Source organism: Anser brachyrhynchus (assembly GCF_964034855.1).
Source record: "Anser brachyrhynchus genome assembly, chromosome: 4".
NCBI classification, from domain to species: Eukaryota; Metazoa; Chordata; class Aves; order Anseriformes; family Anatidae; genus Anser; species Anser brachyrhynchus.
The window spans coordinates 72,668,612-72,696,052 of NC_137698.1; the positions used below are offsets into that span (position 1 = coordinate 72,668,612).

At 45.5% G+C, this 27,441-nt stretch overlaps 1 protein-coding gene and 1 long non-coding RNA gene across 5 annotated transcripts in view; one reads left to right on the forward strand and one right to left on the reverse strand.

Annotated features, from left to right (window-relative positions):
- The window catches only part of LOC308194327, a 32,237-nt gene extending 19,548 nt beyond the window's left edge, over positions 1 to 12,689 (forward strand). The window contains exons 2-4 of the long non-coding RNA XR_013950445.1: positions 951 to 8,874; positions 8,931 to 12,456; positions 12,559 to 12,689. This is a non-coding gene — a long non-coding RNA (uncharacterized lncRNA). The remainder of the gene's footprint in view (positions 1 to 950; positions 8,875 to 8,930; positions 12,457 to 12,558) is intronic.
- FGFRL1 (fibroblast growth factor receptor like 1) overlaps positions 1 to 27,441 on the reverse strand; it is a 176,110-nt gene that overhangs the window by 96,256 nt on the left and 52,413 nt on the right. The gene's annotated exons all lie outside the window — the stretch shown is intronic.

Genomic DNA, 27,441 nt, shown 5'->3' on the forward strand with positions numbered 1-27,441 from the left:
GGGTTGGCCCCTGGAAAGGTCCTTTCTGACTTAGAGCCCTACCAAACCAAGTCACGCTTTAAAAGCAGCTTCCTTACAATCTACTTGCAAGCCAGGATACTGCCCTGTGCACATTCAAATTGCAAAAGCAGACCTATAATTAGTGCCGAGGAAAAATGCTTGGTGCGGGGCAAGCAGGGACAGCGGGGAGAGAGCGCCCTCCTCCCAGCCCGGGAACCTGCCGCAGCTCCTTCAAAACCCCTTTCCTTCCGACATTCAGGTTGACTCCTGATGAATTTTGAGACCTGGAGGAATCGGATAGTTTCCCAGTCACGTCATGAGCCCCGTTGGGGCGGGCTGCACAAGCGGCTCTCCCGATGGCACCGGAGTCGCCTCTGGATCTGTCACATGGTTGGGTCAGCGATAAGCTTGGTCCTCCTAAATGCCATTTTCCTTTGATTGACCTTTCATTCTGAGGAATTGCTGGATCGCTCTCTGTCACAGGATCTACTCGCAGACCTCCATGACATTTAGGAAAGGGTGCGTTTCTCAGAGCCTTTCTGCCTCAAAAGAAAAACGCCTGTGGGGTCCTCTGCAGCCCCTTCCCCCTTCGCTAGCCCCTCCGGTGCTGTGCTCAGGATGAAGAGTAACAAATTCTCCCAACATTTTTTTCCTGCTGGTAATTCTTCTGAATTTTCTGCACTTCTCAATACAGTACAGCCCCAGGACGTAGACGCTAAAACCTCACTTCTGTTCATCTGTGCTGTAAATATTCCTATTTTATTACCCATTCTCTCTGTAGCAATAACTTTCCGTGTCAGCTCTACCCTCTCTCTGTAATCAGTGCCTTCGCACGTGCCAGAGGCTTCAGGGGCCCTGGCAAGCCCACGATAGCCGGACCTCCTGTAGGTGGTTACAGCAGAATCAAATGTTGATACCATCACGGCTCTCTGTCTCTTTCTAATGTACAGGCATCTCCTGGGTCCTATTTCACTACATATCTGTGCAGCCCTGCCTTGGGACTGCACCAGGAACGGATGAATGCTTTTCAAGGCAAGACACACTCTGGCACACCTCACCACTCCGCGCTGGCAGTATTTCGAGGGAAGGCAGCGGGGAAGGGGAAGGGGAGGCGTGCTTTACAGAAAGGCTCCTTTGCAACATCCCCTGTGCTGCATGACGTACCGTGGAAATCCCTCAGCATGCAGACAGAAAAGTACGCCCCCTCCGAGCCTGTGCATTACACTGCCCAGATCCTCCTTGAATCTAATTTCTGGGCTGCTGTATGGCAGCTCCACCTTCTGCTAAATGAAGTGGGTAAAAAGATGCGGTAGAAAGATGCTGAGTACCGCACCACGGGTCCTGAAGGCAGCTCCCCACCTGGCAGAGCTGCCCCATGGCAAGCCGGGGGGTTGCCAATAGCTGCCAGCTCTCCCACGGCATTGATCTGGGGACGTCCCTCGGCGGCTGCCTCGCGCGGGGCTGGGACACACGTGTGCTCACAGCTGAGCGCGGTGGCATGGCAGCGGAGCCCAGCGTGCAGCCCAGGGCCCTCCAGGCTGGATGCATTTCTACAGCTGCTCAGAGAGGCAAAGTCCCAGGAAAGCACCTGCTGCTTCACCTACAGCTGCCGGCGAGGTAAAAACTGGCTGAACCCTGAGCACCGTCGACTCCCCATCCTTTGGCTGCTGTTGCCTTCTGCCCCGCACCCTAATGCTGACTTACAAAGAGGATGCAATTGCTCCTCAAGCAATTCAGTCAGTTTCAGCCATCCTAGACCCCAGCTTTTGGGTTGTACACAAGCAGAAGTGATCCGGTGTATTTTTGGGATTGATCCCCCTATAGCTACATAGGGCACAACAAGAGCTGGATAGCAACACTGTAAGGGACTGTTTAAAAACCTGAAATCACGTTGTTAAATCATATTATTAAAATCTGTAATGCAGACATCTACCAACACAGATTTTTTTTAATGCCAATATATAAAATTTTTCCAGTTCAGTCCCTCTATCCTTATCCTAGCCATTTGGGGGATCCAATTGCCATGTCCCAGGACCCACAGGCAAAGGCACAGCACTGGGTCCTCTCAAGACAGAGCAGGAGAGATCAGTGCTCGTGGGTCCTGGTTGGAAACCCTGGGCAAGGAGTTCCTACTCCATACCCCCCTCCATACCCCCCTTAGCCACTGGGCAGTGCTTTTTGAAAAAATCTGCTTGTGTAAGCGCTGAGAATCTGCAACCTCTGATGCTCCTGGAGACAGAGAGAACTTCAGGCAGCATTTTGCCATGGGATATGGGAGAAGAGGCCACAACCAAGCCCCCAGGTAGGTATTTCACTGAAATTGCTGGTTCAGATTTTTGCACATTTTTATGGTCGTCAGGGAGAGTAAACAACCCCCGTTTCTTGTTCCTTGCAATTTTCCATTATGCAGAGGCAGCTCTCTATGGCTCCAGGGCGCTGCTGAGAAACACCCTCTAAGCCAAGCCCCACTGGAGAGGGTGAGCTGACTTCAGAGCCTGCGAGAACAGAAGGAGCTAGTGCAATAAATTAAGCCCTACCTCGACACGAACCCAGCAGGGGCTGGTTTCCTTCAGTCCCCCTTGTCCTCAGCCCAGCAGTTCGACAGAATCATTTCTTAATATTTTGGCTGAGGGGGAAGGGTGGGGTTTGACATCCGTGGATGTGACTTGGGAAGAAGTGACGGGAATGCAGCTGCCTCCCCCCGCGCCTGGTTGTTATTCTTTCTCCAAATACGACCTAAATATAACTTTGCCCCATACCATTCAAATCATTTTAGTTACTAGAAGGGATCATGCCTGGAGTTCCAAGGGCCAGGGTGCAATCAGGCTTAAAATATAATTTAAACAATCCAGATCCTACATTTTCCACCAAGTTGTTTTCCTGCTTTTAGTTTCCCCATCTGCAAATGCATACAACTACACCCAGAAAGAAACCAACAATCCCAGCCAGATGCCAAGTTTTCTGTTCAGGATCATATAAGCTCAGTCAAACATTAACAAGGAAATGCTGTGATCACCTCATTTGTTTTAAATATTTCTGCTCATATACATGCAGACAAGTGTGCAGATTTATTTGCCTCATTTACGAATACAAGCAACTGGAATCTCCATTCTGTTCCATTATATAAAAGACAGATCCTACACCTGTCTTACTGAACAGCTGGGCAATTTTCAATTTATATCCTGCGATTCTGCTATCCACTATCTTATACCATGGAAAAGCCCCACTTGCTGCTCTGCTGCTGACGCTGCTGTCCAAGCATTCCTGCTCTTCCTCCCCCCAGTGCCTTGGAGGGGCTGGTGGTTCCCACTCCTTAGCAAAAGGGGCTACGTAAAACCCAAAAGAGCCTCTCTGCTTTAGTACGTAGCTATTTCCAGGAAGCAGCAAAAACAATTTCTAGAAGTGTATTTAAAACACAACGGTGGAATAGACCGGAGCTTCCTGTCCACATTTCTCACAGTCAAAAACACACACACGTGTAATTATATTTTCCTGGACTGCATCGCAAAGTTCATGCACTCGTTCGACTCATACATGTAGTAAACATGATTTATAGCTCTGTGTGAAAAGCCTCTAGATATATGGTGTTTTGATAGTGACTCGAACCTCGCGCTATAATTTAGTAACACCTAGCAGTGAAAGCTAAATGATTTCCCACTCCACATTCCTAACTTTCCATGAACCCCTTTTACTGCTAACCTGGGGAGGAGATACTGCTTCTACAATTGTTTGGACTTAGCCTTGTTACTCCTTGAACTAAACTGCACACTAACTTCAAGCTTCACATATGGTGAACACACCAGCACTGACCCATGTCCTATGAGACCATTTGCCATGATACAGTTCAAAGTGAACTTTATTAACACATTAAACATAATTACAAGGAGGAAATTCCAAGGAAGGTCAACCAGCCCGGACAGTTTCTTGGAATGGAAAGTAATTTATAATATCCACATACTGTATTGTAAAGTTTATAAAGAAGTCAAATAAGTTTTAAGAGCCCCATGGGTTATGTATATTTTATTATTTAATACCAAACACATTCACTTTCCATGAAGATAAGATTTCTTTTGAAGTGCTGTGTTAGCAAATTAGCAAAGTCATTTACCATGAAGCACCCAAACAACCCATCAATGCACGCAAGGAATTGACATCAGGGACCGTGGTACCACAGACAATGTGTGTCCTACCCGGAGGATAGAGCAAAACACAGAAATCTTTCATTATGACAGTGAGATGAAGGAGTTGGACCACGGCTGCTAAGCAAAGCGCTCGTTCGGTGCGAGCCCGATCTCTTACATCAGCGCTTGATGCAACATTTGGCCTCCGCTGCACTCATCACTGTCAAACCCGATCCCCCAAAGCCCTTAGTGCAAGGGTGGCTCGCACCAAAGTCGATTTTTGTCACCTCTCCCACGCTTCAGAATTAGCACGGATGGTCGGAAAGGACCATCTAAGAGCCAAGTTTTAAACTTGCTTCCTGAGTTGGTTAATTTGGGGAATCCACTGCCAGAAAGCTGGGCTGGACAACTCTGCTCGGAGTAGGAGTTTAACCCATTCGACAGTAATTCTACCATCTCTGCAAGACCAACATGAGGATCGTACACTCTTACCCTCTTTGCATGTCATTATTACCATTATTCACGTTGCCATCCAAGTTGTAACGCTGGGTTGAGGCCTCACTACACCCTGAGGGCTGGACAAGCACCTACCGAAAAGCAAGTCCCAGGGGAAAGGTTTACAAGCAACGATGGCAAGAGTTTTAATTAACATGAGTAGGTGTTCCTCAAAGGCGTGTGTTGGCTTTCTGCACACACTGGGAAGCCAGTACCCAGAGCGTAGAACTGATAAAAATGTTTTTTGACAGAGATAAAAGGATGAATGCTTTGCCCATGTATACCAATAACTATTGCAATAAGCAGTTCAAAGGAACGGTGAATCCCAACACCTTTTCATATTTTCAAAACAAAACCGTCTGCGTTTCCAAAAGGCACGTGGTAGCCAAGGAAAGGGGGTCAGCGTAGGGTAACTGGGCCACATGCTTTGGTATGTGACATAAAGAGATCAGATTAGATGAGCTAATGGGTCCCTCTTGGCTTGAAAACATAGGCGCCCACAGACAAAAACAATGCTTATCAAAAACCATCAGGAGATTAAAGAAAAAAACAACAGCATCTCTGCAGAACAAAGGCTCTTAGAGAGGAACACAAAAACGCCACAAGTATTTGCTGACCAGCCCGATGAATGGTCAGGCTCAGCTTTGGGAATAGAGGACTACTCCCAAGAGCAAGGTCTAAGCTTGGGCTGCACGGCTGAGCCCAACAACATGATGGAGAAAACAGCTTTGCAGATCTGTTTTACGGCAAGTAAAGTGGTATATTTGCTTTCTTCCCTACCTCTGTGGCAGGAGCTGCTTTCCTGGAGAAATGGGTATTTATTGATAGCACAAGAACTGCTTGCCATATTTTTACATCAGTAAAAACTAGCCCCTCGGGTGAAGGCTGCCAGTAAATTTCCTACTCTAGATGGTCCAAAAATAAGAAAAAATAGAATATTTGGGAACATGTTCCATTTAATTAAGTGCCCTGCATACACATTTCACTGAGATTTAATAAAATAGTTATTGTATGTTAAACAATTGGCACTTGATTATTGCATAGATTTATTATAGTTCAACAACAGTAGATGAGATACGTATCTCTTACATGGGTTTTAAATCCTTTGAGCATATGTTTTCAATAATCAGTTGGTATTTATTTAACATGAAATTACCATCTTATTAAATTAAATGTGCATGGGTGACATTCAATTTCAAGTGTTGTTGAATATTTTTTCAGCAGCAAAAAATAGTAACCTTATCCCTTAGGTTTTGAGGTAGCAAACGCAGAGGAGAGTTAGGATTACTTCAAATTACTTTTGAAGAAACAGACTTCACATGTTAGAAGTTTTCTAGCGTGGAAGAAAAGATATTATTTATAGTTTCTTAGCTGCTGCCAGTGGGCTTAGCCTGCGCCAAAAGAAAGGACTAATATTTTTACTCGGAGGCTAAAATTGTATTGACGGTGCACTCCAGGTATGCAGTACAATGAATAACCAGAAAACTTTCTGTAGAAGTATGACAAGGTGTGTCGGTGCTCATACCCCCACAATTTACCTCTTTCATCCCCACTCAAGAAGGCAAGCCCATCTGAATAATGACATTCCTAATTTGCCTTTTCTGAAAAAAAAATAATAACAATTTAAAAAAATAAATCATTAAAACATGTTTTCAAGTTTCTGAAGTGAAAAGGCTTTTTTTAGCCTCCTGTTTCCAGGCAGGACAACCCCCCTGATGCTGGAAGAAAGGCAGACGTCCTCTGGCCTGAGTGAGGCAGCAGGATCCAGAACCCAAGTGAAAATCCTGCCCAATAGCCCCAACCTGCTCTCCCCAAACCCAACCCAGACCCCCAGAGCCTCCACCGCAAACTGCTGCCAGCACAAGGCGTTTGTTTGCTTCCCATACTCTCTGGGAAACAATCCAGTCAGGCAGCCCTGAATTAGCTTCTGGGGTTAATCTACCCCATATTCAACATAAATGCTATTGCACTCCTCCCTTCCAACTGCTTCCAACCATGCAAATCCTGCTTCACGAGCCCAGTGCGTTTCCCAGCCAAATCGCCTACCATCTCCAAGACTTTTAGCAAAACAAACCAGACACTCTGCAAAGCTCAGTTTAATTCACATATTTGTAACAAAACTCCCCTTCAAGCCACCAGTTGCAATCATGCTCCAAAACCCAAGGCTTCAAAGAAAAGTCGTTTACTACAGAGCCTTTACAAAACAATCTGTTCCCCTTTTTTTTTTGACCCATTCTTTGTCCCCCTGCTGTCACACAGCACCCGGTTTCACCTATCCTTTTTATTTGAACAGCTCCTCAAAAATAGGATGCCCAGGTTCACGTTCGGTGACACAGATTCCCCTTGAGCTTTGGTAGTCAATATTTAACCCAGGCTAAGCACAGTGCAAGGTTTAATAAGTAATTAGCCATTTCCCTTATAGACAGATGTTTGTGTGAGAGCCTTACAAGCAGGAAATTGTAAGTGTCATTGTTTATGTCTGCAGGGAAACAGAAACCACGATGGTTGACTCCGTGCCATATTCGGGAATGATGTGAGCAACGATCTGCAAATAGCAGGTTTGCCTTCCTGCTAGCCCACAGCGGCGAGTCCTTGGCCATGCACTGACACAGGGACCTTTTTCATTTGTATCCAAAAATTTGGTTTTCCTTAAAATATTCTTTAAAAACTTAAAAAACAAAATAATCTCAAAGGCATGAAATTGAAGAAGAAACGATACTCTTTCGTCCAGTGCTGGTACCCATCAGCCTTTCCCAATAGCCTTGGTGGAAAAGGCAAAATAAAGACTCAGATTTAAAAAAAAATAATAATAACAAATAAAAAGGTCTTGAACACTCACTGTGAACAGGAAACGGTGCCAAAATATCCACAAGCCGCTTGCTGTTGGGAAATCAGTGGCAGTGCCCTACATGGTGAGGCTGCTCTCAGCCCGCAGTTTGCTCTGTCCTCATCAGTGGGGGCTTCTAAGTTTGGCCACCACAAAATCGCGGTAACAACTGTTTGTTGGTGACCACAAAGAGATAAACACCGTGGTATTTAAAAACTGAAGATATTTTTGGAGGCTTCTCTAAAACAGAAAGCACTTCTAGCTCAATGGCTGCAGAGCAGACAGTACGGGAGCGTTTTGCAGGAAAGGTTTTCTATCAGAAAATGAATTTCTTGTCAAGAACCAAAGTTTTGCCCAGATTTGTCTTTTAATATTAGCTTTTTCAGTTTGATAAATATTTTGCTTTTGAATTTTGGTAAATTATAATGAATATATATGAACATAAGTCTGAATTTTGAAAGCGTACTGATTAAGCAATAGTGATCTTTTTTCAATGGATTATTGTATCACTAAAATATGAAAACAGTTTTGATTTGGGACAAGAATAAATGAAATAAAATACATTAAAAATAGAAAGGGTGAAAAATATAAATGTGTACATATATATAAATCTGTAAATAAAGTAAATAATATAATAATGTGTATAAATGTGTATATATAAAAATCTGTCTTACTCCAAAAGTAAACTGAGAAAACCCTCACCTTGCTCAGGAAGAAAAAAGGAAACCAGAGCTGACATTCTACCATCTTCTAAGGTACCAATTTAAAATTCTACCTTTGACCATTCATAGTTCCTCTCTAGATCGAACCCTCATCATAAGGGCCTACATAAATGTGCCTACATCCGTATTTGAGTTTGGAACAGGAGTGCATATTAAAGTGAACTTTTCCATCATTCCCACTAAGTACACCTCGGTTCATGTCGCAGAGCAGTTTTGAAGCACACAGACTGAACTGCTTTTGTTTGAAATTAAAATGCAAGATGTTCATCTGGCCATGTATACACAGGACCAGTCCAGGGCTATTTTGAAGTGAAACACCCCCTGAAAATGGGGTGTCAGGTACTGAGCACCAGATGCTTTGCTTTACTGATCCCATCTTACCAATTCTCAGCATTTGTTAATGCAGACACAGCCAGCATTTGCTAGCTGGTAAAACAAGAGTTCCTGGTAAAACAAAAGCAGAAGCTGTGCTCTTGGGTTTCCATTAATGAGAGCTCAGTCTACATGACCAGACTGGAGCTAATCCAGAGTAAACTCCCCAAACGCCTGGAGTGTGAACATCACCTCCTCAGCACCAAATATTTCATTTTCAAGATTGGCTCCTGCTGTGCCATTCTGCGAGCTAACTTAGTCATGCCTGTACATCTCTTCCAGGAGGGGAAAAGACTTAAACGGGATTTAAAAGAAAGTGTTCACATAGGTTGATTCAGTGCAAACATACATTTAAACTCAAGAGATGCCAAGTGTCCCACATACGAAAACAAGGAGTCCATCAATGAATTCTTATAGCGTTCACATCTGGTTCCTGCTCCAGACACTGAGGTACATGCTAGCTGATGCAGAAGCTTGGTATTGGCAGGAGCAGGGGCTTCTTAACACAGGAAGCCTTCATTCCTACAGAATATTGTATTGTCAGCTCTCACCTGAAGCCCCAGCTCCAGGACATACCCAAAGAAAGCAGATAACCCTTTCTTCAAATGGATCAATGCCAGTTCGTTGCCACAGCAGTGTTAAAACACACAAAGATGCCTGCCCAAGTCCAGGCACAACCAACCCCCTTGCTGTTAAAACTCAATTTATCTTCAGCACAGCCATGGTTTGTGCCTAGGAGTGCCAGGTGCTTTTCTGGACAGTCGCAGGGCTGTTCAGCTTCAGACAAAATCAGTGCATTTCACCTGGTGTGTCTGAAACTCTGCTGCACCCCTTGCCACTGCTTCACATCATCAGGACCAAAGTGCTTTTCCTACACAGCAGTGTGGCATGTCACAGGACGAGCAGTATTACCGAAACAGCACCCAACAGTGGGTATATTCTGACTCAATTGAAATGCTAAAACTAAAAATTTGGAATACAAACCCATTGAAATTCCCCATGCTACCCAAAGGATTTGGAAATAGATTTCCTTTGCAGAACATCCCATCTGGCTAACCTGTTATCTCTATAAATCTGCATGAGTAGAAAGATGATGCTAATTATTATCTGCTATTCAATTAAGTACCAATGCCGTGTTATTAGCTCAGCGTGTGTCTGTCTGTGCTTTCCTCAAGCTGCCCCAACGTCAGCAGCTCCTGCGCGTGCGGGAGTTTTGCCGACATCGATTGCTCTGCAACGCAAATTACATGTAACGCTGGCGGGCTGCGCGCTGGCACGTAACGCCGCATCCATCAGGTAGATAGAGCTGCGCTGGAATATCAATCAGCGAGCGCTCCTATTACCTCACAGTCTGGTAATGTCGGGTCCCCACTGCCCTCCTGCAAGCGTGCGTGGGGGAGAAACCTGGAGAGGCTAGGAGCTATCTGGTAAAAGCTGTGCACGGAGAACCAGCATCTCACCGCGTGATTTCAGAGCTGCAGGATCCCCCTTTGTACCCGTGTGTGCACCGACATGCACATCGCATCGGCTGTCGGCAGGAATTGCCACACTCTGTCCCGGCTGATGCACATAAGAGCAAAACCCCCATTCAGGAAAAGATTTCTGACTCTCTCCGTTCACAGAAACACGAGTTTTGGCTGTTCCAATGACTTGGATTTGCTCTTGAGGGAGGCCACCTGGGAAATCACTGCTGTGCTGTGTGCTGGCACCTCCACGTGAGGAGTCAGGGGGTCAAAGCTCAAGGTCAGACAAAGCAGGACCTCTTGCCCTACCAGGAGGAATCAGCACTTTCCTAAACAGTTGCAAATCTTTTCATCTGCATTGCATGTAAATTTCAATCCCTTCCCTGTGGCTGTGCCATGGTAATCTCGAATCTGATTATGGTGAAACCCCGTTGGAAAATTCGATGATAAAAGACGGATATGTGTAAAATCAATTTGCTGTATTGAACAGTGCCGTACATCCCTTTGGATCAAAGAACCGCCAGCAAACACCGACAAATAAAGGGTTGTTTAAAATGTTTTTATCTCATAATGGATTTGACTATCTGACAAAAGACAAAATTCGGAAAATAGGGCATTGTTTTACATACAGAAACAGCCGAGTTTGTGACCAAGGAAGAAAAGGCAGTGTAAGGCAGTTTGTCATTTAAGGCTATGCCATAAAGTGAGAGGACAAAATAGGCTCACGGCTTACCTGCAGGAGCTCAGACTGAGCCAGTGGTCTCAGCTTTACCCCCAGAAGGCACAGCAGGAGCAATGCAGGCAAGGAGTGGTTGGCTGACATATCTGGCATTTGGTATTTATTGTGATAAGAAGCAACAATCATTCGTAGGGCTGAGCAAAACGCCCCAACTTTTGGTCCTGAGCTCTGGGCTGAAACGGGCCAAGCAACAGAGGTGGCAGCTCTGGCTCACCGGGAACAGCCTGAGCTCCATGATTGCTAAGTGCAGTGGTTCTTAGCTTTAAAAACAGTGGGAAATTGATAACACTTATAAAAATAACATATTTTGGCATGATCTCACTCTCATATCATTTTTCTACAGTGAGTAGAAAGGAAGCCAAAGCCTCCTTCATGTAACCCACCAAAAGACAGAGAAAAATATTAAATGAAATGCAAGCAGAGGCCAAACTAACTCCTGTGTTTCATCCATTGAGGGGAATTTGCCAGCATTCATAATTTTATTTTTTAAATCTCGTGTGATATTAGGTCCTTGTTTCTTACTGCCTCTTTTCTGAGGGCATAGTCACGAAGGAGAACCTCCTGTTTATTTGAACGTGAAAGGAAATTTGTGACCTTTGTGATTGTGGAGAATCACTAAATGCTCTAAAAACAGGAAGCAAATAAATAAAATCCAATTTGTTGTAACATTCATGATATTTAAGCCCCGGTACTGGTTTTCTGGGGTCTGACCCAGGAGTGTTGAACACGCAGGATTAGTAACGTGAGTGTTTCCCACGGATGTGTCCCATGCAATTTATTTAGGCGTCTTTATGACATGCATTAAAAAAAAAGCTACACTAGTTATGGGATCCAATAGCTGTAGGATCTAATATAGCTTATGCTCCACTCAACATAGATGAAATTATAAGCAGGTGCCTCTCCTAGGGAAACTGGTGTGCTACAGTCGACAGGAAGCTGGCCCATGTCCCCAGATGTTTGCCATTATGGGAAGCGGGGAGAAAGAGGGACGTTAGGGTCAATAAAACCACGTTGCAGCACCTACAGTCCAAGAGGGACTCCAGTAGCTCAGTTCTGCCATTGATAAAAGTTTTACAAGACCTCTGCTCCAAACAGCCCTGAAATCAAAGGTCTGTTTACTTAGCCTTTGCTTGCTGGGCTTTAGGATAGCGCAGGGAAGATCAAAGCAGAAGCCTCATTTAACACGTCCAAGTACATACAACCAGCAAGTCTGTTTATGTTGGATTCCTACACGCTGGGTGTGCCACTGTCTGTCAATGCTTCAGGCTCGTTTTTGGCAATATTGGGTGAGGGGGGAAAATATTCAGAAGCGCCCCACAGATTTTGGTCCTGCTGAAACAGAAGTGGATGTCAGAACAGGGACTTTCACTGTGACTGCTGAGGTCAAAAATGAACTCCTTGAAGGAAGAAAGAAGTAAACCTATGGTCTCTGCTACACCACTAAAATGCAGCTACTGTCTGAAGAACTGTAACATTTCCATTTATTTTTTCTCTTGTTTGTTACTGGTGGATTCTGGAAGCAATCTCCTTCCAGAAGAGATCTCCTTCTCACTGTCCTATCGATAGGACTGACCCTTAAAAACAGAGACAAGTAGGAGGAATGACAGGCTAATGGTTCAGATATTACCTTAGGTCTTTGAACCAAGTCAGATCTCCAGGGTCACGCAGGGCACTGAAGTGTCTGCATTTACACACAGGGACATCTCCCACTCCCGAGGTGACGTGAGGATAACCACCAGCGCACAGACACCTTGTAATGAGTTGGGTGAAGACAGATACCTAGACGGACACGCGGGTTTCTGTCAAAATCTCACCAAAGAGTCTTCACGGCCTGGCAGGGGTGTGTTTTCCCTAACAGGACAATACAGCCTGCTTTGCTCTACCTTATTGCACTGCCTCTGGTCAAAACCCTCATTCTACACTCCTAAACTGCTCCTTCCCCCACCTCCTGGCTCCGATATCCAAGCCCTTCATAGACTTGTAGACAGTTATTGTCCCCTCAGGTGTCACTTAGCCAAGCTATACATATATTTACAAGCAGCTCTTTTAATCTTCTCCCATAAATCAGTCCCTCCAGTTGTCTGATCAGATCATCCGGGCCTGTCTCTCTCTGTCCGGACGAAAACCTGCCTGTCTCCCTGACATCTCGTGGATGTCGAGCTGTCAGCTCAAGCTCAGAGCTCTTAATCTTCCTCCCCCTCCCCACCTCCTTCCTTAATTGCTGCAGACGCCGCTCCTATCCTGGCTGTTGCTCAGGCCCATGGCCTGGCTGTTGGCCTTCCCTCGGCTCTGCCTCTGGCTGTCCACATCCCAAACCACGTGCCGTGGTGGTTTTGTACCTCACTGATAAGCCCCAGCCTTGGATCTCCATCTGCTCGCTCAGTTTGCATCCAGACTCCCGTCACATTTCATCAGGATTCCTCTGCTCCAGCCTTGATGAAGGACACTTGTCTCATCTATATTTGTGTTTTCTAGGTACTTCTCTGGCTACACAGAGTCACAGCACCACAGAATTGTAGGGGCTGGAAGGGACGTCAAGAGACCATCGGGTCCAACCCCCCTGCCAAAGCAGGTTCCCTAGGGCAGGCTGCCCAGGCAGGCGTCCAGACGGGCCTTGAATATCTCCAGAGAAGGAGACCCCACAACCTCCCTGGGCAGCCTGTCCCAGTGCTCCGTCACCCTCACCGGGAAGAAGTTCTTTCGCATGGTGCGGAACTTCCCGGGCTCCATTTTGTGGCCATTGCCCCTTGTCCTGTCCCCACAAACCACTGAGAAGAGGTTGGCCAAATCCCTCTGCCTCCCACACCTCAGGGATTTATACACATTGATGAGATCCCCTCTCAGTCTTCTCTTCTCCAGGCTGAACAGACCCAGGTCTCTCAGCCTCTCCTCACAGGGGACATGCTCCAGGCCCTGTAGCAGCTGGGCCTGACACCTGCTGGTCCTTGTGGCCAGCCCCATCTCCTCCTTGTGCTTTGCACCTCTCCATCCTCCTGCCGTCATCCTTCACCTCGTACCCACAGGACGCTCTTTGGGCATGGCCTGTGTTCAGACGATACAGTGGGACAAGGCCCTGAGCACAGCAGTGACACACATAAATCACGCTAATCGCCACAACTTCACTAGCACCTCTCTGCTGATTATCCTCGTTTCTGCATCCACAGCATTAAAGTATAATTGCATTTTAACAAGCCTCATTAGCACATCGCCTGAGTCAAGCTTAAGACAGCCCAAGCACCCAAGGAAACCTCATGGTGCTTCTCTTCTGCTCAATATAATTTTCAAGGCTTCTGTAACCCGATTTGTTAGGAATAACCTCAGGGCTGCAAAGCTTTTCTTCTGCCATCCAGCAATTAAGCAATAATTTGTCACGGAGCAAGTCAAGCTGCGGGGCAGGAAAGCCCTGTGCAATACAATGAGGCTGTGTAAACCATAGCCCTCGGTGCAGGGGCGAAGCAAGCATCCCTCCCCTCCTCCTTCGTTAGCCAGGAGCCTGTGCTCAGCAGCAGCCCCTGTAAAAGCTGCAGTCTCCCAAGTAATGCAGCTCCTTGGCTGCAGGCAGAGAAATGCCTGGATGCACCCTGCCAGCGTGGGCTAGCTGTGGCTCTGCCCCTCGTGCACGTTTTTGGACACTGAGCAGAAAGGTAAAGAGAAAGACGCAAAACTGTAACATTGGCATGAGCTTTATGGTGGAATAGGATTAAAAAATTAATTGCAAAGCTTTTTTTTAGGAACTTTTATGAAGCTCCAAAGGATAACTGAAAACCCATCATTTTTATTTATTTATTTTTTAGAAGCTATGCTAAGAGAAACTTTACTTTCTTTAAATAATTTCTTTAAACTTCACTTTCTTAAAAATAAGAAAGAATAAGCAAAGCTAGGCGATGAGTTTACAACACTCCAGATGCCTTGGACTGCCTGAATTTGTGTACACTGCTATCCACAACACAAGGTGCCCTGGGCGTGTGGCATAGCACCGCAGGGTCAGGATGTGCTCCCGGGCGGTGACTCCCAAGCAGGGACACACTACAAACAACCCATCAGCTGATGGTTCAGCAACGGTTCGAGTAGCTACGGGCAGATATACACACATACAGTCTCACTTTGGAAAGGAGGAAGAACAGACAGCTCTCATTTCTGTAGAGCTCAGCGCGTATTCCTGTCTGACTAAACCTTTGCTAGCTTTAAAGTCGTTTAAAACTTTCTCCAGTTAAGTCAGTGACATAAAAGTCAAACACTTTCCCAAGCATTCCTGGAAAGATACTTCCTGTTTCGTTGAGGGAGAGAGGGTATTTTTAAATAAAAACCGATCTGACTGTGCTCGCTGTGTACTAAGCCCAGTCACAAAACCAGAAGTGGTTTTGCAGATGGAGGTTGTTACCTGATTTTTTTTCCTTAACATCCACAGTAGCCAGATTAAGGAACTGCTAGCAAAATTCAGTCACTGTTTCCAAAACCCTAAGCAGGAACAGTATGGCAGTAATAGAACACTATAGAGTATCAGCTGCTACAGGGCCCCAAACAGCTGTCTGTGAAAGCAGAAAACACGGGGTTAACAGCTCGCAGCTCTTTTATATTTTCCCTTTAGCTCTTGCAGACAACTGAGGGCTGGCATGGAGATCATTGATCACTGCTGGAAATTCTGCGCGCAAAGAGACAGTCTGATCCCATGAAGTGTGGGTAATTCTCAATTGCCTTTAATTTAAAGGGAGATCAAAGGTGTCCAGTATTTTGTAGGAAATTCCAAATTTCTGGACAGGTAGGCTCGCATCTCCCTACAAAAAAGGGTTCTCCTCCAGCAAACCCTTCTCATGTCTCTATTCATCCACACTTTGTAATTTTTCAGCTTACACACGTGAAAAAGAAAAAAAAAAAACACTGATGTTACAATAGTACATTCTTCAGGAATATGTACTTTTCTCATCCTTCTACCATTATTTTAACTTTCAGAGGTAGGGGAAAAACTTCACCCATCCCCACCTTCCTCCCCCTTAACCAGACAAATAAGGCATTCAGCTCGTCTGAATTTAAATTTTTATTGGAGCTGATCCAGCAACCAGAGCACATTGCTAGAAGCCAAGGTCCCGCTTCCTTCAATACACCTCCTTCTTTCTGACTCCCTGCTTTTGTGCTGCTTTGGTAATCTCAATCTGTGGTCAGGGACAGGATAAAATTTCAGCTATTTCCCCCCTATAACTGCACAGAACAGGGCTTGCTCTTAAATCAAAAGGTACCCTAAACCTCTGGTTAAGTACTTAACTATAGGCAAATCTTTGAAATCATCATGGACTTTTTTTTTTTTCTTTTTCTTAGATATAGCTCTGAAAACCACAGAAGTAAACCAAGTTCTCAAGAATATCAAAGGTATTCAGAGGAAACTAGGGTGAGAGGGAGCACATAGCGTGGTTCCACGGTGCTTTTTTGCCCCAACCCTCTGAAATAGATGGCATTACCAGTCCTCATCGAGAATATGAAATTTCCTCCCTTATCCTCTAGGGCACGAGAAAATACTGTTAACTTTTCTGGAAGCGTGAGGAGCAGACAGCAACAGGAATCCAAGCAGAAGTCACATTTCTGTCATTGCCTTGGTAAATGACCTCTACCTTTCTGCACAGGATGGTGTGGGCTCCCACATATATTCTACAAATGTTTATATTTTCCTCTCTCTCTGTTTTTCTTTCTTTTTTTTCCCCCTCCATTCCCTCTCCTCTATACAAATAGTAATTCAAGAACCACGAGCAACCCATTGCTTGGCTTCAGGTCTCTCGCATGGGCTAAAGTTACCTCCAATTCTCCAGCACGGTTTGGGAAATTTATTTATATTCTGTGTTCTGGAGATAGACCTCATGTCTTGCCAAGGGCTCGCATGGGTCTTACAAAAGGAACACTGACAAATATTTATGGAACCTAAAGTGAAACTCAAGACACTGTTAAAATAAAGTTTGCCTTAGTTTTTTTTTATTTTCCTGAAGAATTGACCTGGCTTTCTTGGCAGAAAGACTAATCCACATGCTATTGGTATCTTAACAGCTCATAAGAACCACATGCTTCAAATAAAGCCATTACTATCAGACACGCTGAGTGGTTCAATTAAACAAATATGAAAATAGACACTTCATCCTGCTTTAACTAAGTGGGATCACTTCCCTCCTGAATCCCGACTGACAATGGAAATGATACAGTATTTACCGAGCGGCTTTTTATCCCGAGGGATCCCGCGGGCTTACGTGGACCCTGCTCCACAAACTCCCGAGACGCTGCCACTGCCAGGGAGGAACCCACGAGCCGTGTCGCGGCCCCAAGTGACAGCACACGGCAGCTTGGACGGAGGAGCAGAAAGGAATTTCACTCTCAGCTGAAACTATAGAAGGGAGTTTAGGCGAGCGGAATGGAGTTTGTTTAGACTGGAGCGCATCCAGCACAGAGGAGGTATAGCGCTCCAGTGGTTTAAATGTAAAAGTTAAGGCAAAACTATAAAAAAGTTCTGGCTTGAACTATCCAAAAACCAGAATTTAGAGAAGAAAATGGAATACCATTGAAGATGAACAGTTTCATTCTGCATTTGTGCATAGGAGATTCTCCAGAAGATGCTCTTGCATGCTATTCCCTTCAGGAATACAACAATCAGTACTAACAACGCTTCGCACAGCTGCCCGCGAACGTGAGGATGACACAGGACGCTCGGTGAATTAAAGGCTTCAAAATGCTTTGACCTGTCATCGCATGCAACTCACAGACAAGAAAATGCGTCTACCTACATCAAACACGGGACCACATCAACTACTGCCAGGATCCCTGCTGGCATCTCTGCCCCGTTTCACATTAGTGGTGCGACAAATATAACACAGAGCAGGGTGCAGAGACAGAACGACTTGCCCAAGGCTGCCCTGTGAGTTTGGATCCCCAGTGCTCTCTGTGACAACCCGAAGATGTTACCTCCACTCCAGGACACGCTCCCTTCCCGTGAGAGCTCTGTCATGTATGAGGAGCTCAGCAAGCCCCGGGGTTTTCAAATATTATGTTAATAGGTGGCCAAGAAAGTGGCAGTGAGAGGCTTTTGTGGAGGAAGGAAAAGGAAACCGCTGATTTGTGGAGTAGCATCGTGGCAGATAATGGCGAGGCAGGGAAAATCCATCATTTTAATGTGCTAGGGGCACAGCAGTGTGACACGAAGTCACGAGGGGATGCACCAAATGTCAACTGCAACACCAGGGGTTGCAGCAAGGACTCAGGCTATCTCAGACTGAAGGGTTCAGCATGTGGCTGTGCTTATGCAGACACGTCCAGAAGACCTCTCGATGCGCGTTTAACTGATTTTTTTTTTCTCCCTCAAGTTTTACATCTGTTCTCCTCTTAAAATGACAGTGGTCTTTCTTCCAATTCCCAGCGACACATCTCTGGAGAGAGCCAGTCCTGTCAGCATTGCAGCAAACATCCCCCCAGTGCCTAAGTGTGGAAAGAAACACAACTGTGCAGCAAAAGCTTTCTACCTGGCCCCAAAACAAAGAGTTGGCAAAAGCCTCTCTGCAGAACAATTAACCGAAAACACCAATCCTGTAATGCTTCTTTTTCTTTTTCTTTTTTTTTTTTTTTTTCAGTCCATTTAGCCTAAGTAGAACAATCAAGCCTCTTCTGGCAGGATATTACATTTTCAATATGTAACCACTTAAAGGAAGAGGACAGATATTGCAGAAGTGTGTCCCAGGAGGAGAAAATATACAAGTGAAAGGGATTTCTTGGGAGTGACTGTTTTAAAACAATATTAATCTGTTTTTTGTTGTTGTGGTTTTTTTTTTCTTCTTCTTTTTCTTGCAGGATTGGAGGATGAACCTTTCTTTCACCCAGAAGCAGTTGTTCTCACACCTAATCCTCTGTGATGTCAATGAAACCCCTCAGGCAGATAATCACCTACCAGTGGGAGGAAGGGGCTGACACTCCAGGTACAGCCCTGCTTTTGCCTTCGAGGCAAAGGGAATGGGAAAGAGCGAAAGGAAAACAGCCTTCAGAGATGAGCAAAGAGGAAGGAAGAAACTGTGTAATGTAGAAAACTTTCAGTAGCTCTAAAATATGCCAAGAGCTAATCCCATTTTCCTATTTATATGTATTTTAGGGAGGGTTCAGTAGCCACAGAACTCACACAGCTGACAGCAGGGAAGGAAACGTGTCTACACAGAGACCGTGCATCTCCCTGCTGTGCCAGGACAAACCGTCCTCCGATGTGGCCTAAAGGGAGGAGGCAGGGGAGTTCAGCTCAGTTTGGGGACCCACGGCTGCTGCCGACACACCTTTGGTGTTACTGCTCAAGCACAGTGATCCATGTGGCAAAACACCACTGCACAGCCTGGCCGAGCACTCCTGCTAATCCCCCCGCTAAGCCCCCCAAGCACTGCGAGCCTGACAAGCTGCTGCTGCCCTGAAAATAATGGTAACTCGCTGGGAGTGGAGGGGAGGGGGTAAGGGCAAGGGAAAAGGGTGTGTTTAGTATCGCAGCAAATGACTGAAGACATTAAAAACTATTTGAAATTTATGTTTCTAAATCAAAAAAAAAGATTTTTTGGTAAAATTTAGCTGCTTATAATTGGTTCTTCTGTGTATGTATATACATATACACATGAATAGCACACATAAAGCACATGTGCATGTACACACAAAACCTACATGGGAAAACGCATGTGTAGGTCCTGAAGATCAGGACAAAACATCATCAACGCACACAAAATGCATGCGTGTGTATCGCTACGTATTTGGTAAAGTGCAATTGGGATAGCACTGCATGCATGAAACATATGATGCTGCTCCACAGCCACAGGGCTCCCTCTGTGTGTTGAAATGCACGGCTATGCTGCCACATGCAGAGCCTACGTACTGCAGCACCATGACACCTTGACACCTTCTGCTCCACACTCAGAGAATTATTATGGCCTTGCCTGCACTGCAAGAACGGGCCCCGTAATTCAAAAAGAAAAAAAAAAAAAAAAAGTGCTGTTCAGCCAGTAGCAGCATCAGCAGTGCTCTAATGCAAGACTGTACTCAGCTGTTTTTCCATAATGGATCATATAACTCTGCTTAGAGTGGGATTAGAGAACACACTGGGAAAAACTCCCACACCCTGCCACCACCCCTCCTAACAATGGGCTAATCGCCACGGTCGCAAGGGGGAAATGGTTTTCCAGGCCCTGGAGACTTCTCTGAAATTTCAAAAGGAAAATTCTGCTCCAAAGAGGGGTAACAAATAACGATGAAAAGTAAGAACCTCAGGGCTTTCTCAAAATACTAATCTAAGAACATTTTCCTATCTGATCAAATGTTATATCAGTGGTTTGGGAGTGTTTCATTTCAATCCTGGCAGTTGCTATTAATTGTTAAGCTTTTGGTAAAAAGATTTGGTAAATTTGGCTTTTTGGTAAAAAGTAACCTAAATCACAGATTAAAACCAAACCATTTCAAATCAGAAAATGATGCTTTTCATCTGAAGAAAGTGAAGTGCAATCACAACCTCCCTGGGTGAGAGACCATTTTACTCCTACCATTCTTCATTCATACAACAATTAGTCCGTCCCGATCCAAGACGAAGTCCCCCAGGCACAGTTGTGAAACAGATGATAATAGCAGTGGGGTTGTTGGATTTTTTTTTTTCAATGGACCTGATGAGTGACTGAAATCAAACCTTTCCTCAAAGTTTCAGTTATGATAAACCGGCGCTTTTTACCCCAAAAATGTTACCTCCAAAAATTCCCTACAGTGATACAGGACCATACTGAATTTCGCAGCAGCTCATGGGTGTTATGCTGTTCCAAGGTGCTTCTGCAGCTGTATATTGGCACAGCCCACAGCTCCTCTTCTTAAACACAGACCACATAAGATTGCATGCACACTAGTCTTTCAAACAACAAAAAGAAAGTAATTCCTTCCCCTACATGGCAATGCCATTGAAAGATGAAATGAATTGAATTCTTTCAGGCACAGGGGCAATGAGCCATAGCGCAGAGCAGCACACTAGTTCACCATGTCAGCAAGCACGGAGGAAACACAGCGAGACCTCGTGCCAGATGCACCTTATCGCTTCACTCACATGCAGAGACAGACAAACACATCGGTAAGGGCACCCTTTCCCTCTGGTATGCTCCTATCTGTCGATTCCCTGCCAGGGGAAGGGAAACGCTTGCAAAGTGACCTACAGGCTGCGAGCATCTCGGAGGCTGAGCTGTGCAGCGAGCTATCTGGCATGGTCTTCAAGATCTTCCATTCCTCTGCACAAATTACTCTGGTCATTCAGATAAAAGCAGAGGGAAATGAAGAAGCACTTGTGTCTGGAATTCCCTGAATTTCATTACCAACCACCAAGGGCTTAGCCAGGGCCAAGCTGTGTGGTTACTAGCACAGCCACGCTTTCATTTCAGGCTGATAAAGGTCCATTCATTGCCACCAGTGAGCCTTGAGGGGTGCGATACGAGTGCAAGGAGGAGCAAGAACACGGCCCCCACGGTGACACTGGATTGAACTTGTACAAATGGGGTGGCTGCCGCAGCATCCCTGCTCTGACGTGTGCTGCCATGGTACTTCTGCTGCTCTTAGAGCGCTTAACCTATGTCAACTGCCTTCTGAGCCATCCGCTTTAAGATGTGATAGTGACAGACTTGTAATTCGGTTTGGGAAGGCGTGAGACCCAACGCCTGCCCTCCCTTACCATCCCCCTGCCACGTCCATGCACTTCCCTGCTGCTGGGTTATGTCAGCCCAAAAGCTTCCCCGGGGAGAAAAGTAACAGCTGGCTCTCTCCAAACCATCTCACACAATTAAACAAAAAATTGCAGTCTATGTTTGCACACTTTTATTGTTGACAAGGCACAAGGAGGGTGAGAAGCAACCTCACCCTCCCTCTGCTGTGCTGACTCAGTGGGATTCCTGGCACAAGTCATCCGAACAAGAAGGCGCCACTTGTAGCCCATCATTTCTCCAAGGAAAGCCAGGCTTATAACTGTTAGTGTCTATGCAAAACTCTCCAAGATGCCAACTGTACTCTTTTCATCCCGAGTTTCATTATATTTAGTATGTTTTCATCAAGTCCCTGCTTCTGGAGGCATGGGTTAACACAAAAGGATGAGCTTCAGGGAATTTTTTAGCTGTTGTGGTGATGAGCTTGTGGAAATCTTGACAGTTTGAACCCTCAGCCAGAAAACAAGTAATGAGCATCCAAATGGTAATTTTAAAAGACCTTATAATGCCCTCGTGAGTGTTGAAGACTGAGTCATGGTTCTGGGAAATGCAACATTACATCTTTATCATCTGCTGCAGGACTTAACCAGGGTGAAATCAGAGGTTTTCTGTAACAATTCTGCATCTCTGTCTCTTCAGTGAAGGGGGTGGTAGCAGAAGATGCCTGCCTGTTAAACTGGCATTAAATTAATAGAATTACAAGTGCTTAACAGCTTTCAAGGATCAGGGCCAGGCAACACATTTGGGTGTTTAAGCATTGATTTAAGCATCTGTCATCAAACATGTGCATTTGAATGCTTGGGACCTGACTTCTTAGTGTTATTTGTTCCCAATTAAGTAGATCTAAATCTAAATCTCTACCTCACTGCAGCATCACGGGGTTATTCTGGTGCCTGTAAAGGAACCTGAAATTGAATGAGATGTGAAATATCCATGTGATAACTTAAGTCAGTAGGGAAAGCTCTGGAAGGAAATTTTGTACTGGGGATACGCCTCAGTAATGGAAGGAGGGCAGGGGAGGCCTGGTGGATGTGTGTCAGCAATTGCTAGGCAGGCCCACGGGTCCTTCGTTCTGGGATGACCCTCAAAACAATTTCCTAATGGCCACAAAGCAAAGCATGACATGCGCCTAGGAAGATGGCAGGGATTCACCTTGCTCTCAGCCTTTTCACACAGCGTATCCGCAGAGCCCAGGCCCCGGCAGCCCCGAGAAATGGGCACATCACTGCTGTCCTCCAGAAAAGTCAGGCCCATCAGCTTTTAACCAGGACCTTACACATTTTGTTACACCCCTGTAACACTGTGCCACACAAAAGCTCCCTTCTCTTGGAACAGAGCCCTCGACTCTGCAGCCACACACTCAGCCTGGTCTTGCCGTGGCCCCCTACACAGAATTTCCCATATACTTTGTTATTTATTAACAAAGAGCCATATATTTTCTTCTAAATATGCTGCTCCTTCACACAGACCACGGGGCTGTTCAGCTGCTTGCCAAGCAGACCTCTCAAACACACGGCGTTAAAGCTAAAAGGGCCCTTGTAATTGTGCAGTGTTGTGAGGAGAAACGTTTCTTCCCTGTTATACCTTGTACCCCAGTGCACAGCAGTGGGCCAAGGGCCACAAAGCGGCTTTGCTGCCACTACTCTGACACATGTGGGGAGCAGATTTGTTCCCCAGAGGACAATCTGATGGCCTGGATGTGGCAGGGGACAGCTCAACCCTCTCATTCAACAGCCATGACAGGACAGGGTGCTCGGCCTGGGCCCATCACGTTGGTCTTGGGATCCTGTAGAAGACACAGGGCTCTGCTCCGCTGCCCCGGCTCTCGGATATGAAACCACTGCAGAAGTGCCACAGGGCCTGGTGCTAAAAGACGAAGGGACTCTTGCTCCTCAGCCAGCCAGCCAGCAACTTCCATTCCCCTGCTCTTACGGCGGTACACGCGTACGCAGCTGCTCTCAAGGTATCGACAGCCATGGCGGGGCTCAAAGCTGCCAGACTCACACTACAGCAGCCTGGTGCAAACCCAAAATGGACAGCTTTCTAAAAGGTTTGCTTCCTCCGCACAATTCACGTTCCATGCCCGACAGATGTAATGCTGAAATTACCACATGAGGCTCTGTGAAGCCTGTTGTGCAAGAGGTCGGATGGGATTCCAGCACAGCAATTTTCCAACTGCCTGTGTTTCAGTCAGAAAGTGCCAGCTAGAAGAAAAGTGCAAATTTGGGGTGAAAGTATATCAAAATTGCATCTGTAAAAAACTTTTTAGGTCCAGGATGGAAAATTATGATTCCCAGAAGAGCCACGGCCTAGATAACAAAAATCTCAGTTCAAGCCCTGTTATAAATCAGTGAGAACAAAACTTTCGCATTTTCTCACAGCTCTGGTGCACACACAGATTCCACTCTATAGCCTTTCTCTCCCTCTGGCCTGAGGAATACTGACTTTGTAACAACTAAGAGCTTCAAGAAGCAAGACACAGACACCTTGAGCTGGCTAAGTTGGCACATACTTCTGTCTCTTTTGGGCATTTTCCTTGCACAAATACCACCTACATATACAAAATACAACAGAAAACCTGAAAACCCTGTTCACGATAAGGGAATCCAAATGATCCCTTTTGCCTTTCACATCCAGGAAACATGTTTCTGGCTTCCAAAATGCTTTGACCTAGGGAAAACCCTATGATGGTTTTTATAGGGAAGCTCCCACAGCGCCAATTCTGTTGAGATGCAACAGGTAAGTGGAAATATGAAAAGGAGAACAGGTGAGACAGCAAGAGGGTTGCTGTAACTTTGCACTATAAAACCAACAGAATAAATAAAGCAAAGCGCATTAAAACTCATCCCAGGATGATTTTATTGTTATTTTTTGTTTTGTTTTGTTTTCCTGAGGAGTCAACACGAAGAGAAATCAGTTGTTCAGTCCTGTGGTTTAAGTCAATGGTTGCCTGCAAAAAGCCATATTCGCTCTTCCCTACTCCCAAGTAGTTTTTATTGAGCAATTGGAAGATGTTATTTTCAAAGCCAGGACTCAAGTTGGTTAATCGTTGATTAATCGTTACACCTCTTTTCTTTCAACGAAAAACAGCTACAGGTTTGCAGGAAGGAGCCTCGGGGCTGCAACAGATGTCATGAGCCACTTCCTACAAATTAGAAAAGGAAAGTAACCCCCTCAGGTTAATTATGGGGAGAGGCCACACACGGAGCTGCGTAACGAGCCTGTGGGACAGAGAGAAGGCAACTGCTTCATATTGGATTTCAAGAGACAGAGCATGAAATCTCTCATGCTGACTACAGGCTTTTACGCTGCAAGAGCAATGCCTCCTCCTCTGGGGAGGCTACAGGCCGTACCGTGGGGCAGGCAGAAGAACAAGGAAGGCCATGACTACCCTCTGAGGATGGCTCTGAGCGCAGACATCTCCCCAGCGGATGGCCACGGCAGCTTTACACCTGCCTCACTATTTACACAGGTGCAAGGTAGTTAGAAAGCCACGGCCTGAAGACTAAAGCATAAAGACAGGGACTTGGCTGACCTGGATGTTGTTGTTTTCCTGGTGGGATGAATAGGCCGAAGTCCTTTCATCTTTCTCTGCCTCATTTCCCCATCTGCCTAATGGAGATGGTGCTATTCATCTTACTTTTTTTTTTTTTTTAAATAAAGTGGTTAGATTTTCCCTAAGGAAAAGCCCCAAAACAGTCCTAGATAGCATCACCACCAGACCCCTGGTTAGAATTTATGACCTTTTTCTCTCTCCTCCCTTTCTCTTCCACCACCCCTTCCCCAACAGGTTTGTTCAGCCTTGGCTGCAGGCCCATGTATCATCAAACTCTTCCCTTAGGGGCCAGGTCACTTTAAAAGACACAGATGCTTACTTACAGAAAATTTCAAATTGCAAAAGCCATTGCAACTCAGCTATGAACCTTAGCTGAAGAATCAGCCCCATGCTTCCTTCAACTAACACATCCATCCGTGGCCACGTTAGCACGACCTGACAACAAACGGAGAAAACAACCCAGAGCGAGCCAGTCAGCATGCCCCCAAGATTTATTTTGGTGAGGGGGAAATAGCTTCATGTGTACTTAAAATACGACTTGCATGGGTTAAGTGACAATGAATCCACAAACAAGGAGAATCCTGGCAAAAGCCAGGATTGAGCTTCACCCTCAAGTCATCGCTGACAGCAGAGAAGGGATTTTTGGGATCTAAGCCACATTGCACAGGCACAGCTGAACTCCTACTGCCAGGATGGCCATGCATAGCTCAACCCAAAGAAGTAGGGATAAGTAACTGCATGTTTTGGTGGTCTCGCACAGTGGCCAAGAGGAATGGAAAAGCCCAGGATTTTCAGTCCAAAAGGGATAGTTGGGTGACATTTCAACTTGAGGGAGGAAAAAAAAAAAGTGAAACATTCTGGGTTTGTTCCAGTGCAGAACAGTACTTTCTTTTTTTTTTTAATCTCAAAAAAGCAATTGGAGATAGATCTGCCAGCCTTTGGACAGCCGCAATCACAGCCTCCTCCTGTAAAAATCACAGCCTCCTCCTGTAACATCTTCTCAGCTGTGTACACACCACTTCTAACACTTTGGGCACTTTTGGTGACGCTGCGCTCAGAAGAGGGGCCGAGCATTTATTTACTAGTAGAAAGGTCTGAATTGGTTCAAACTTCTCATACAGTATGACCAGTGCAAAATAACACAGTTCCCTTGTTGACAAAAGCATCGAGCAGTGCTTATGGCAATGGACTTTCATCAACATCTATCACTTTCAATCGTACAGGAAGATATTCACACACACTAAAAATGAGTGGTCGTCAAAAATACCCAATGAATATTAAACGCCTTTCATTTTTCTTACACTCATAGACAAACAAGCAATCTCCAGACTTGAACTGCCAATTTTCATCTCATCTAACTTCCCACATCTTCCAAAAAAAGGTCGACCAAATCAACCCTAGATTCAACAGATAGATTAGAGGCTAAATAAAACTTTTTTTTTTTTTTGCTTGAGCAGGGTTAGCTGAGATGCTTCTGAGATAATTTGCCTGCCTCCCAGGCACCTTCTCAATATTTAGAGGCACCCGTTTTTCATCACTGGTGCATCGTCCTTGCAAGATGGAGTGACCCAACCTACAGGACAGGAGTGCTCATGCCTGTGAACTCGACATGCATCTGCTGAGGAAAAAAAAGCCCGTGGCCTCCATATTTCCAGCTGAACACCAAGACTGCTCAGAAATTACAGGGAGACACATTGCTGAGCTCCAATCGCCCTGTCCCAATGATGCAGGATAGGACTCAGCTGAGTTACAAGAACATGGCATGGTAAGTCTTCATAAAAATGGCCCTACAGCTGGGCTACATGAGCGGGTTCAGTTTCTTGTGGCAGATATGAAGGGCACGCACAGTCCAGCTGGGGATTTATCAGTGTCTTGTTAAGTGTAATGGGACAGCAAGGCAGCCTGGCAAACTGAAAGAGTGTAAGTCTTGTTCATACTTACACCCACTTTTCTTGGGCTCAAAGGATTTCTCTAACATTTAAACAAGTAACAGGATCGGAAGGTTTTAAGAAGCTCCCACAGGCTCATAAGTGGAGTCCAGCCCTCAGTGCAGCCAGTAAGTTAGAAAAAATTGAACTTAAACACAGGTATCGTGATTTGCACCAGCTGAGGATCTCTCACCCAGACTGTAACGGGAACATGCCCAGGCTGCTTGCCAGCACCCTTGGCTTTGCTGCCGTAGGAGCGACGGGCAGGTATGCGTGACCACTCACCATCAGATTTCTCCACAATGACAAGCTTTGAAGTCAGAGCACTTTGCTCTCCTTCCCCAGACCGTTTTCGCTCAAAACAATAACTATTTAAATGGGAACCTCGCTAAAGTCATTTCGGATTTCTTTCCAACTCCTCTGTCAGTGATGAAATGCAGTTAAATCACAAAAACAGAGAGACCTGCCTGCTCCATGGCTCCTATTCAGCACAGGCTGGATAT